The sequence below is a fragment of the Rhipicephalus sanguineus genome, unplaced genomic scaffold, assembly GCF_013339695.2.
Source record: "Rhipicephalus sanguineus isolate Rsan-2018 unplaced genomic scaffold, BIME_Rsan_1.4 Seq1126, whole genome shotgun sequence".
In the NCBI taxonomy this organism is placed as follows: Eukaryota; Metazoa; Arthropoda; class Arachnida; order Ixodida; family Ixodidae; genus Rhipicephalus; species Rhipicephalus sanguineus.
This window is the reverse complement of record NW_023614372.1, coordinates 22516-34759: the sequence shown is the minus strand read 5'-3', so window position 1 is coordinate 34759 and position 12244 is coordinate 22516. Positions and strand designations below refer to the sequence as shown.

At 44.3% G+C, this 12244-nt stretch overlaps 1 long non-coding RNA gene across 1 annotated transcript; it reads right to left on the bottom strand.

Annotated features, from left to right (window-relative positions):
• Positions 1-11245: 11245 nt before the first annotated feature.
• On the bottom strand, positions 11246-11812 carry LOC119376201 (uncharacterized). Its single transcript, XR_005180522.2, has 3 exons — positions 11602-11812; positions 11419-11511; positions 11246-11319 (listed from the first exon to the last, which is right to left on the bottom strand). It is a non-coding gene; the product is annotated as an uncharacterized LOC119376201 (long non-coding RNA).
• Positions 11813-12244: the final 432 nt, after the last annotated feature.

Sequence of the window (12244 nt, the reverse complement as noted above, 5' to 3'; positions counted from 1 at the left end):
GCTCAGTTGAGGTGGTCCCTTTCTGTACAGAAGACTGCAAGGCGGGGTCGCTCAAGTTGCTGCAGCAGGACAACGAACGAGCCTACGCCGCAACCTCGGCTTTCTTCTTCTTCTCTGTCTTCGAAATGCGGCGTGGCGCGTGCTCCCCTATTGAGCGCTGCAGGCGCCGTATTTCCTTCTTTTTTTGTACCGGTTATTCCGGAATCGGTCCCGTACCCGACTTGGGCCCGAAAGATTATCTCTGTCCGGCACGACCTCATTCAGTTCGACCGATTAGGCCCGGGAACTGAAACCACCCATAACCGAGTTCTTGGCTGTCATTGTGAAGATAATAATAATAATAATAATTGTTGGGGTTTAACGCCCAAAACCACGATTTAATTATGAGAGACGCCGTAGTGGAGGGCTCCGGAAATTTTGACCACCTGGTCAAATTCAAAACGTGCACCTGAATCTAAGTACACGGGACTCTAGCATTCTGGCCTCCATCGAAAATGCGGCCGCCGCCGCCGGGATTCGATGCCGTGACTTGCGGTCATTGTGAAGATACTATCCGCACAGAGATTATTTGTCACAAGCAAATTTACTGTACGTGAGCCTTTTTGTTGAATTCCTTGGAAAAAGAACACGCAAAAAAAAAAAATTCGCATGTACATTCACATCCTCGCAAAGTAACATTATAGTGTACTAGAATATTCTAGTACACTATAGTAACATTAGCGTGCACTATGATGATGATGATGATGAACCGTTGTTTGTGGCATTATTATTCATATAAAGGCGACAGCCTTAGACGTCTCATCCAAATCGACAATTGACCGTCGGCATCACTTGGTGTCGATGCAAAAAATTATCACTTTATGACGTCACTATATGACGTCATCCTGATGCGATCACTCGAAATTGTCGCTTGGTCAAAGGTGGACCGATCACGGAGGCAGTGATAAACCAGATAAGGCGCAGAAAGCTTGCCTACGATCATTGAGGCAATGCAAAATCAAGGGGCGGGGCAAAATCAATGGTTTTCGCAAGGGGGCGGGGGAGGATCAGTACATTGACTGAGAAGAAAAAAAATAAGAAGATGGCTTTCGCCTTCGAGTCGTGTCAGGCGAGTGCATAAGGGACTCTCGTGAGTTTTCGTGTTACTGGCTTTGTAAGTTTCTTCTATTGCATGCATTTTTTTTTACTTCAATGTCCTGTTCACCGCATCACGACCATGTCTTTTCAGAGGAGGACACTGACGCACGTACGCGTTTTATTTTCACGATGTGACCCAGTGTCGGCGACAAAAACTATTGCGGATGTCATCGCTGGGCGATATCCACGCCTGAATGTATCACAACTTTACCAAACGTTTTTAAATATTTTAATTACATTGCGTTCACGACGCGCACAGTGACGTACATTCTGTAACAAGCAGCTGCGATTGTGCTGGAATGTACCATGACACGTGTATCAGTATTATTTTGAACACTTACACTGCGCTTTGGAGGAGACGCCAGAGCTGAAGTCAGCACGAACGCATACTAACAGCTGGTCTATTGAAACCAAACAATATCGCTTTCTTGTGCAACGTACGTGCGCATTGTTCGAGGAGGGCGGCACCTGCCAGCTCCTGTATTATATGTGTTACGAAGTGCAAGCCGACTTTTTATAGCACCAAGGTGTTAGGACCAGGTAAGGACCAAAGGGCACGTGACGTCTTGGGAGCTTCATTGATAGCGACACATGGCCCAGATAGGAGCTTCGGCGAACCATCCGTGTATCTATTCAAGAAATATATAATAATATTATCTGGGGTTTAACGTCCCAAAACCACCATATGATTATGAGGGACGCCGCAGTGGAGGGCTCCGGAAGTTTCGACCACCCCGGGTTCTTTAACGTGCACCTAAATCAAGGTACACGGGCCTCAAACATTTTCGCCTCCATCGAAAATGCAGCCGCCGCGGCCGGGATTCGATCCCGCGACCTTCGGGTCAGCAGTCGAGCGCCATAACCACTAGACCACCATGGCGGGGCCTCTATTCAAGAAAGAGCTTGACTTTCTTTTGTAGACGGGGGCCTTGGTAAGGGAGTGTACTACAGTCACGCGGTCTCGATTATCCTTGCGCATGCGCATTGTTCTGGGAGGCAAGATTGCGCGGTTTCAAAAAACTAGTTGTTAGTCTGCGTTCGTCCTGTCTTCTACTATGGTGTGTCTTCCCCAGTGCAGTTTAAGTTCTCAAAATAATGTCTAACCAACTAGTTCCCAAAACACACACCTTGAATTTGTGCCGCGCCAGAAGCCAGAGCAGGGAGAGCGCGCACTTGCTAGCAGACAAACAGCCTTTTGTTCGCCCGCACGGCAGCGTCTGAAGAATAGGGAGGCCAAATTACACGTTATAGAGAAGCTTACCAAGCCCGGACGCGTGCCAGCATAGAAGCTACTGTAGCCACCACCGTCGTTGAGCAACAGAAACAACGACGAGAACAAGAACGCTAACTTCAATGAAACGCTGTGAGCATTGTATTTGCAAAGCCAAGCCAAACATACCTTTCGCTCGCGATAAATAGGTTTGGAAGTGTTAAAACTCATTCGTTTTTTATGCTTAGTAGAGAGGATCCTGATCTTTTATTTCCTGGTCTTAGCAAGAAAGAAAGAAAACAAAGGTAAATTATGACGCTTACACTTGTATCATAACCTATTTGCAGAATGTCACAAGCCTAATGAAATTCAGGAGAACAAATTCGAAGCATTATGTTTACTTGATTTCATTTATTTGGTGAATGCGTAAAGACTTGTCTAAGGCTAATTATAAAGATTCCATTTCTGTTCATCAGTGTGCAATGTGTTCATCGTCGTGACCACTTTTTTGTTTCCCATCGTTTTTCAGCTGCATAAATCGAATACTCATGCCCAGTGTGATCTTCAGGGCATCATCAGTGATGAATTCCGTAGTTGTTTAAGCGGCGCATGAGTATTGGGCTTCTTCTTAGAAGTAGTGGCTATATTTTAATGATTACCATGACTTCAATATGCTGTAGATAATGTAAAAAATGCATCATACCATCAGTTCATTATGCTGCAGATAATGTAAAAAAATGCATTCAAGAGAAAGAAATGACGCGATATAATTGAAGCCAGGGGTTATCATTCCAAATACGAAACGTTGTGTCACTCACTTGCACAGAATAGTGGCCATTCACTTATTAATGAATTACTTGTAACAATAATTCTCCGTCCCCCCTGGTTACATCAAGCTTACAAGTATAAGATATATGCGTAATGAAATATGTACACACGTCTGTTATAACATATATGCTTTAAGATCACGAATGGTAGACAAGAGAACAACTAAAGCTGTACAATGAGGAATTTTCCTGCATCAATGCCAACACACAGCTCGCGCACAACTGCAACGCGCATTTGGTATAGGATTTTATGTTCGCACCAACGGTTATGAGTTGTTATATGCCGTGGCTGTTGTGCCGCGTACAAACACACGCATATGGTTTGTTTTGCACCTTACCTGGCCAAGGCACTACTGAATAATTATAACTTTGTAAACAGGAACGAATGCGCGCGAAGTCCTTGTAAATCACATCAGTATTAGCGAAGTCATGGTTGGCTATCGCTGTCGCTTACTACGAATTATTAAGGACTTTGTCGGTGTCAACAGCACGTGATCTCATTCGTTGGCGGCCAGCGTCTCTCAAGATTAGGAGGTGCGTTGAGGCATACAGTTAGCGCACTGTCTATATACCAAACTGAAGAAATACTAACGTTGAATGAATGTACATAAAAAAGGAATAAAAGTAATGTCACTGCAAGAATAATTCATTTTTATTTAATTTAGGTGTTGTTTCACAGCTGACGATGCTTATGGGAAACTGCGTACCCCTCTGTTAGCTCCCGCAACCGCACAAGGTTCGCAAACGATAGCACACTGTTCTAAGAACCAAAATAGTCTAGCAAACTAAACATAATGTGAAATGACAACAAATGCAAATAATGATACGCAGTACCTGGAGAATGGCAACTATACTAGAAAACACCACGAACAGTGTCGCGAATGCAGAAAGGTAGATTCGAAACACCATAGCCGAATAAAAAATCTTGCATCATGCAACAAAAGTATCTTTCATTGTTTTTAAGCCTCTAAACAAGATGCGGCAGATGTCCACGAAGGGTATGCGACCCGACCAATTCTTTAGTTTTGACGGTCAACATGCTGCAAACAGTAACATGAGGAAGAATCTTTGTCGCCTTAGTAATACATCTAATCTCACCTCAGCAACAACATCGTCACTTTGCATTTTCTATTTGTATTGGGGCCAGTTACCCTTCGGTAAGCAATTACAAATTTTACGAACGATAGCAACGAAAGAAAATTTTCATTTTAGAATGCAAAACCAACCAGCCCAAGTAGCCACCCTGTTGAAAGGGGGATTTTATATATTTTTTAATCATTGCACCGTCAACGGAGACAAAACCTGTGATCTCAATGTACCAAATTAAGAGCACAATGCTGATCATCAAAGGGCTAAACATTTAGTCCATGATGCTTCTAGCTGCGAAAATCAGTTATGAGAGCAGAGCGGCTATATGCCCAATATTAGAGTAGCCCACGGGTTTAGTGGGAGAAATGCTTTATTGAAAAGCTAGAGATATTAGCCCGGCTCTTCGCCTGACACACACACACACGCACCCCCCCCACACACACACACACACAGATGACACTGTTTACACGGTTTCTTTTAGGCTCGTGGCCCGCAATAAAGTCAACAGCGCGTCCGTGGCGCGTAACCCACACGTGGTGTCTCCCCATGGGCCCAGAATGTGCCGCAGTTCTAAGCACCCGTCCCGTTTAACGTGTAATGCCGCCTTCAGAGAGTGCGTCTCTGATTCGTATCGCCTGCAGTCACACAAAATATGTTGCAGGTATTCTGGGGCGTTATATTGACTGCATGATGGTGAGTCATACAGTTTTAATCTTGCTCTTAAAGCAGTTCGTATAGGGACGTTTAATCTGATGCGATGCAGGCAGGTTTCATCTTGTCTGTTAAGGTGTCGCGGCATGTAGAAGTCACATGACGGATCAATTTTGTATAGAAGCCCATACTGGTGACTTCAATCTGTCCAGAGGGATCGCGGAGAGCGCCGAGCGTGTGTTGAGACGAGTGTTGCCACGGGTTGAGGGACGTACACAGATTATGGCCTTGATAGTCTGCAGAGAAAATTTGTTAAGCTTCTTTTGTCGTAAACAAGCTCATTTTCTCATTTTCTCGCTCTAACTTGACTCACCGCACTATGTTGCGAGGTGAAACAATATATGCTGATTGTTTATAGCGCGAACTCAGGACAAGGACAAAAGGGCACGAAAACGAGCGCTAACTTCCAACTACGTTTATTGTGCAGTTGGCAGGTCATGCCGATTCTCATGATCTACCAACTAGCCCAAGCCGCCACACTTCTAAATATATGCTGGCTGCGTAAGGCACTTGTATGGCAAGAAGCTGCTGTGTTCAAGAAAGGCGTTCATGGGGAAGTAATAACCTACTGTTTCATGTCGCAGAAAACTTCAGTGAGTCACGTTGATGCGAGACCCATAAGCTCCAAGTTTGTTTACGACAGAAGAAGCTCTAATAAGTTTATCTGCAGATTATGAAGACTATACTCAATTGAACGCAACTTTTTTTGTTCGTACTGTACAAGAGTGGAACCAATTGACTTTTGACCAAATGTGCTGTTATAATGAAGACTTGTTTATTCCAAGCTGTACCCCCCCCCCCCACCCGCTTACACGCCTTTGGGCAGAGCAGGGTATTTCTGAATAAATAAATAAATAAATAAAATAAAACAATTTTTCGATATCACAACATATTGAGCATGTAGCGGTTCTACCGTTGCAGGTAGTTTTCGCCACTGGAAGCATCACGGAGCGAAACATCAATCCGCTGATGACGCAGTAATTTGCGCTTAATTTTGTACACTGAGATTATCGGTTCTGTCTCAGCTAGTGAGGTGATTACGGTGCAGTACTTCACAAATCTATAACACTCACTGTCTCATGTGTTCTTGCTGTTGCTGGTGACATTTGTAATTGCTTACTGAAATTAAGGGTGACTGGCGTCAATACAGATCGAAAACACGGAATGGAGACGGCTTTGCTAAGGTGAGAGTAAATGTATTACCGATGCGACAAAGATTCTCTCTTATCTTACGCATTCCAGCATGTTGACCGTCAAGGAAGGAAGGAAGGAAGATATAAGCGGAAAGACATGGAGGTTAGAAAGTTCTTCGACCGGCTGGCTACCCTGTACTGGGGGAGTGGGTGAGGGGGATAAAAGATGATAGAAGAGAGATGTTCCAAAAAAGGAGAGCAAGAGAAGGAAAAAAAGAAAAAAAAAGAACTCGGCCAATGTTCCAGAACACCTTGTTCCGACAAAGGGCGGTTATCAAGTTTATCTAACGCATAGGAAAGGTATTGTCTTGGCGCACTGAAACGGGGACACTCACACAGACGATTTGAGATCGTTTCTTCGCAGCAGCAGTTATTGCATGTAGAGTTGTTAGCCATTCCAACCAGACAGGAGTAGGCATTCGTGAAGGCCACGCCAAGCCACAGGCGGCACATGAGCGTCTCCTCAGCTCGCGATATTCCTGACGGGTGCGCGAATTTCTCGCACATCCATTGCTTACATTTATAGAATTTTGTTTCGAGGCTCCAAAATAACACAGACACTTTTGTTACACAAGACAATGTTTTTTACTGAATTCTAGTGTTTCCAGTGGGAAAACGTCAAATGTGATTATGTGGCACATCGCAGTGGGATACTGCGGTTTAATGCTGAACACCTGGGGTTTCTTTACACGCACCTGCATCTCAGTACACGAATGTTCTTTGCATTTCGCCCCCTCCGAAATGCGCCTGCTGTGACCGGGAGTCGAGCCCTCGTCCTCGATCTTAGCTGCGCCACACGTTACCCTCTATAAGCGATGACGGCGATTCAGCACGCATTTTAATCAGAACGTAATTGCTAAAGGAATGAATGAATGAATATGACCTTTTTTGAAATAAAAGGACGACTCTTGGTCGCTGTTGGGGATAAGGTGGAAAAGGGGTAAGAGGATTAATGCGAGGACGTGGCGTGAAGATGCTCATTGCTAAAGAAAAATTCTACTTAGGCTGGTTGCGTAAGTATACTAAAGCTATTTCACTAAACATTGAAGGCACCAGACTTGAGAAAGGATGCCTTGTCTAGCGCTTGTAATCTTGCTCGAGCCCTGTTCATTCGGTGTCTTGCTCAACTTCTCAATATGAAATAATTGTGCAAAATAAGCAGACGCGTTGCCTTGAAGGAGCATCACTAGTTCTTCGCATGATTGCCCAAGCCACGCATAAAGTTTGCGAAAATTGTCATTTATCTGTAACGCGCCAACATTTTTACTCACTGTTGCTATCTGTAATAAAAGGTCTTGTTTCCACACGACTGAAATATTGTGGCGCTAATTTTTAGCCCGTATACCATCACGTGCACAATGATTTCGCAAAGATACTTTCATCAGCTTGTTAGAATGAATAGCCTCTACAGAACAGGCCAATCAAGGAAAGAAACGACAAACAAGTTCTATTTTTGAGTGCTTACAAAAGGATAACATTTGTCGCACCCTTTGCAAAGTGTACGCGGAAGGGCAAGGGCTTCTATTGAGAGGTCTCATAAAATTTATTCTGTCGAGTGGATGCTGTTGTAGAAGAAATCCTCGGCTTGTTTATGCAGAGATAGAATGCCTGTCAACGTATTGTTGCCCGTAGCGGAGCTTTCATCATAACAGTGATCTTAAATTTGATTTTAATCCTAATGATCAAGTGAAGAGGGGTAGCCAACACAAGAGAATTTTCTTTCGAGTCGCTTTAGAGTTGGGGTATTCCAAGGAAAATATTAAAAGAGAACTTTCCGGTCACTTATATTTGTATTTCAGAAAGCGCTTGCCACTTGATCTAAATAAATTCGTGCTTTTCAACATGCTGCTGATTTTGGTTGCAGAACACATTATTCTAATCTAAGGACCTGTACGGCTGACCAAGGAGGTATATGTGCTTGAGTCACCATCATACAGTGTATGATTTAATAACCACTGGACCAGACACTTACAATGTTCACTAAAAGCCTAATAAAAATAATTTCATTCTAATGCAGAAATCCACCAACTTCTGAAGGGACTACGCTTCTTAAACCTTTAATAGTTGCATGCTGTTCCTAGGTATTTTATAACGGCGAGAATAATGAAGTGCACGGGCTATGTTACGTGACAATTTAATTTTTTTATGCGAAGCATTTTTTATCGAACTTTTCCGACTTTGACCGTGTCTATCTATCTAGCCGCCTACGACTTCGTGCTCTCCTGGCCGTTTCGTTAATGGTTTATATACGAACATGGGCGTAGCATAACATGACTGTATGACGAACATAAATGACAGGCGATAACATGACGACCATGACATGCATTTCATGTACAGAACGATTCACACGTCACGCTCATGGTGCGCTCGCGGCCGGTTCGCTGGCTTGATATACACCAAAATTGGTAATGCGTGACGTGAGTGCGCGACGAACATGAATGACAGGTGATAACACAAAAAGATGGTTGATCCCTCCTTCATAGGAATCGGAACAACACGAAAGTAAAGCGTGCGTTTACAGAAGTAACCGAATGTTTACAGAAGTAACTGAATTGATATAAGAGAGTTGGCACAATGTATATTGATAGCACCGTTTACCGTGTACTTAGCTTTAGGTGCAGAATAATGAACTCAATTTCCGGAGCCCTCCGCTACGGCGTCCCTCATAATCACATCGTGGATTTGGGACGTTAAACCCCCGATATTATTATTATTATTATAGGACCGTTTAACGTGGATGCACCCACTTCGATGATTGGTGCTACATCTCCATCCCGACGACTAACGTCCATGTTAAATGATTAAACAAACCCTTGTGGTAGCTGTAGTAGTTAACGGTGAAAGCGTAATCAGAGAACGAGGTGCGATAGCCAGAAGAGCGTCGCATATTGGACGCTGAACTTGGTCGCCATCCCGCGGCATGTTAAAATGTGACTGAACACCACGGCCGGACTAGAGGGAAACGCAAAACGCGTCCTGCCGCCCCGGTAGCCCAGACGCGATTTTTCTCAGGGCGAGCGCGCCAGCGGTGAACGCGATGTTACAGCCAGGTGACGCAGGCGCGCGTCGCAGATGCGATGAGCGAGGCCGAACGACGCTTTAGGGAGCCTTCATGTGTGCGCGCCCCCTCCGGGGCGCGCACACATGAAGGCTCCCTACAACGCTTGGTCTAAGATCGCCACCTCGCGGTGTGTTAAGGCATTGACAAAATTGAACTTCTATTGAAAACGCGCCGAATGGGACGGACGTTTAACGCGCTGCAAGTGCTGATCGCGGAGGTCACAGTAATGACGAATTACTTTACTTTACGGCTCCCAGAAGGCGACACCACCCCGCCGACCGGGAGAGTGGTAGATATAAAAGGCGCGTTTGTAAAGCTTCTAGAGACTGTGGCTATGGCGCAGTGGATAGCGTGCGCGGCATCTGTTGTTGCGGACCGAGCGGTAGTTGGTTCGATGCCCATTGACGGAATCTTTTTTCTTTGACATCGTGTAAATTTTTTCTACGTCATTTCCGTGACGGAAATACGTCACTGAAGTCTTGGTGGACCCCGGCATAAAACACTTTCGTGTTAAAATCATAACTTGCATGTTACGCAGGGCATGATTTGCATGCCACATCCATGGTCCTCTCGTGGCCGTTTCGCTTGCTTGATATACACCAAAATTGGTATTGCGTGACGCGTCTGTATGACAAATATAAATGACGAGTGGTAACATGACAATCACTGCATGCATTTCATGTACAGCATGATTTACATGCCACGCTCATGCTGCGCTCTCGGCCGTTTCACTAGCTTGATATACAGCGAGATTGGTATTGCGTGACGTGACTGTACGAGGAACATAAATGACAGGTCCTAACATGGAAATCATGACATTCATGTCATGAATGGTATGATTTACATGACACCGTCTCATTGCCCTTCCCTAAAATTGGCATGGCATGACATGAGTGAGTGGCGAACATAAATGAGATGTCATGCATTGTATGTACCAGGATATACGTTTCATTAGCATGGAATATACCACATTGTACATGCATGCATGACAAACATGCGATATATAATGCACTAAATGTCATGACATGAATGACTTCATTTGCCTCAAAGACAAACAAGGCGATGTATGCAGCTCTATGCTGGCTGCGTCGCATTACATCGATTCACACAGTGCGTGGGATCTGCCGGATTTCTTTCATTCTTCAAAACGCATTGACCTGTTTACAGTAACACAAATGTTGCTACAAAGTACGGTATGTTTAATTCAGGATGGAAGCTCCGATTTCAGGCGTGCCATCTCCTTTCTCCTTTACCACGCGTACAGTTGCAGCCTATAGGAATAACCTAAAGGGAAATTTTTTCCCTGTCTCGTTTGTAGCGTTCCTTAAAAAATGAGAAAAACAACTCGTGGATCTAAATTATTGCAGTGCTTCTCCTATGTTCATCTTTCATTGGTCCCAGTAGGTTTCAAGCTAACTAGTTTACAAAAGATTTCTTGCAACTCGCCCTGCTGTCATCTTTCTTGATCTTAATATCTCTACATATCACCTAATCTCTCTCATATCACTTAGATAATGACAAAAGAAAAGGCGAGCTCTTTATACAGCCGCCGTCAGTGTAAGTCAAATGGCGCTGTTTAGTGCAACGAGAAACGGTAATGAGCAAGGAAAACAGATATAAATATACATACTCGCAGTGGGTGCACATGGTGGCTATTCATACACGAATTCCTTTTTCACACGTGGGTGACGCGCATCAGAATATCTAGGTGGCTTGTCTGCAAGAGAACTCGCGGCTTCGTTGTATTTCAGCCTGAACAGTATATACAAAGAGATAGCAGCAATAATCAAACCGCAAAATAAAGATTAGAGCACATACGCGGACGTGGTTCAGACGATCCGTGAAACGTAGGCCCCGGCCCTTCCTCTAAAGGCACTTGCTGTGATCCACAATTTGGATGGTGTCTGTCTGCAAAGTTGTTTTCCGGACTTCGGTGTCATAACGCTAAAGTGAGTGTGAAGAAACGAGGACTGCACAGAGAAGCAAGAGCAAAGATATATACTCAGATCAGACGCGATGCAGAGTACTGCTGATATTTACGGCCCTTCTCCCCATGTGAATGACGAGGTTTAGAATGCCGAAAGTGTTGTTCTGAAAGACACACAGTAAAAACCATCGCGCGTTAACGAGGAACGCAGGCATATAGTTAAACACAGTAGCACTTCAACAGTGAAACGAGAAATTACGTACCGGGACGTTGCACTGAAGGTATTCGCAATATTCCTTTATCTCGGTGCGTGTGGTGAGTCTCAGAAGATATACAGACGCCTTCCTTCGGATCGCCTGCAAGGCATTCGCATATTAATGTGGGCGGTTGATACTATCACGCAGCAGTAATAGCTGACGAAGGAAATATAAGGTAATGATACATACTTGTGCTTGATTCAGGGTGTCCTCGTAAGCTCGCCGGATGTGACGCTGACCATCTGGGGCGAGATTCTAAATATTTCGGTGGTTTAGCTGCAATGGAATGTCTCAGAGAACCACATTTGAACGTGTATATCAGTACGAATATCGCTAAATTCTTCAGAATATTCCAATTATGACCTCTCGTCATGATCCACCAACACAGCGAGAAAAACACATGGATCTCGACGCAACAATGGCATGGCTATGTGGAAATTTTCTTCCCTTTCAATTGTATTTGCACGTCGTACCTTTGTCATATGCTTTTCACGTGTGTGCTTTTGTTACCGTTTGTTCAATCATTGTTTGCTTTCTCTCCTCGGCAAAACACTATAGCACAAAAGAATGGCGAAGAGCTGTATGGCAATAGAAAGAAAACGTTGTCAAAGGCGAGTGCCCGGCGCGACTACAGCAGCCGGCGGTTATGTATAGTTACATGGATGCCGCACGCTATTTTTGTACGTTACTTTTGCGTCATTGGGCACTGAAGGCAAACGGTCATGTTGTTCTGCGCTAATGAAAAAAAAAGTCACAGTTCCACCGCAAGGGCGAAGCAATTAATGCGATAGCAACAAATTGTAGTGTTACACGAAGTGCACGAGGCTGGCAG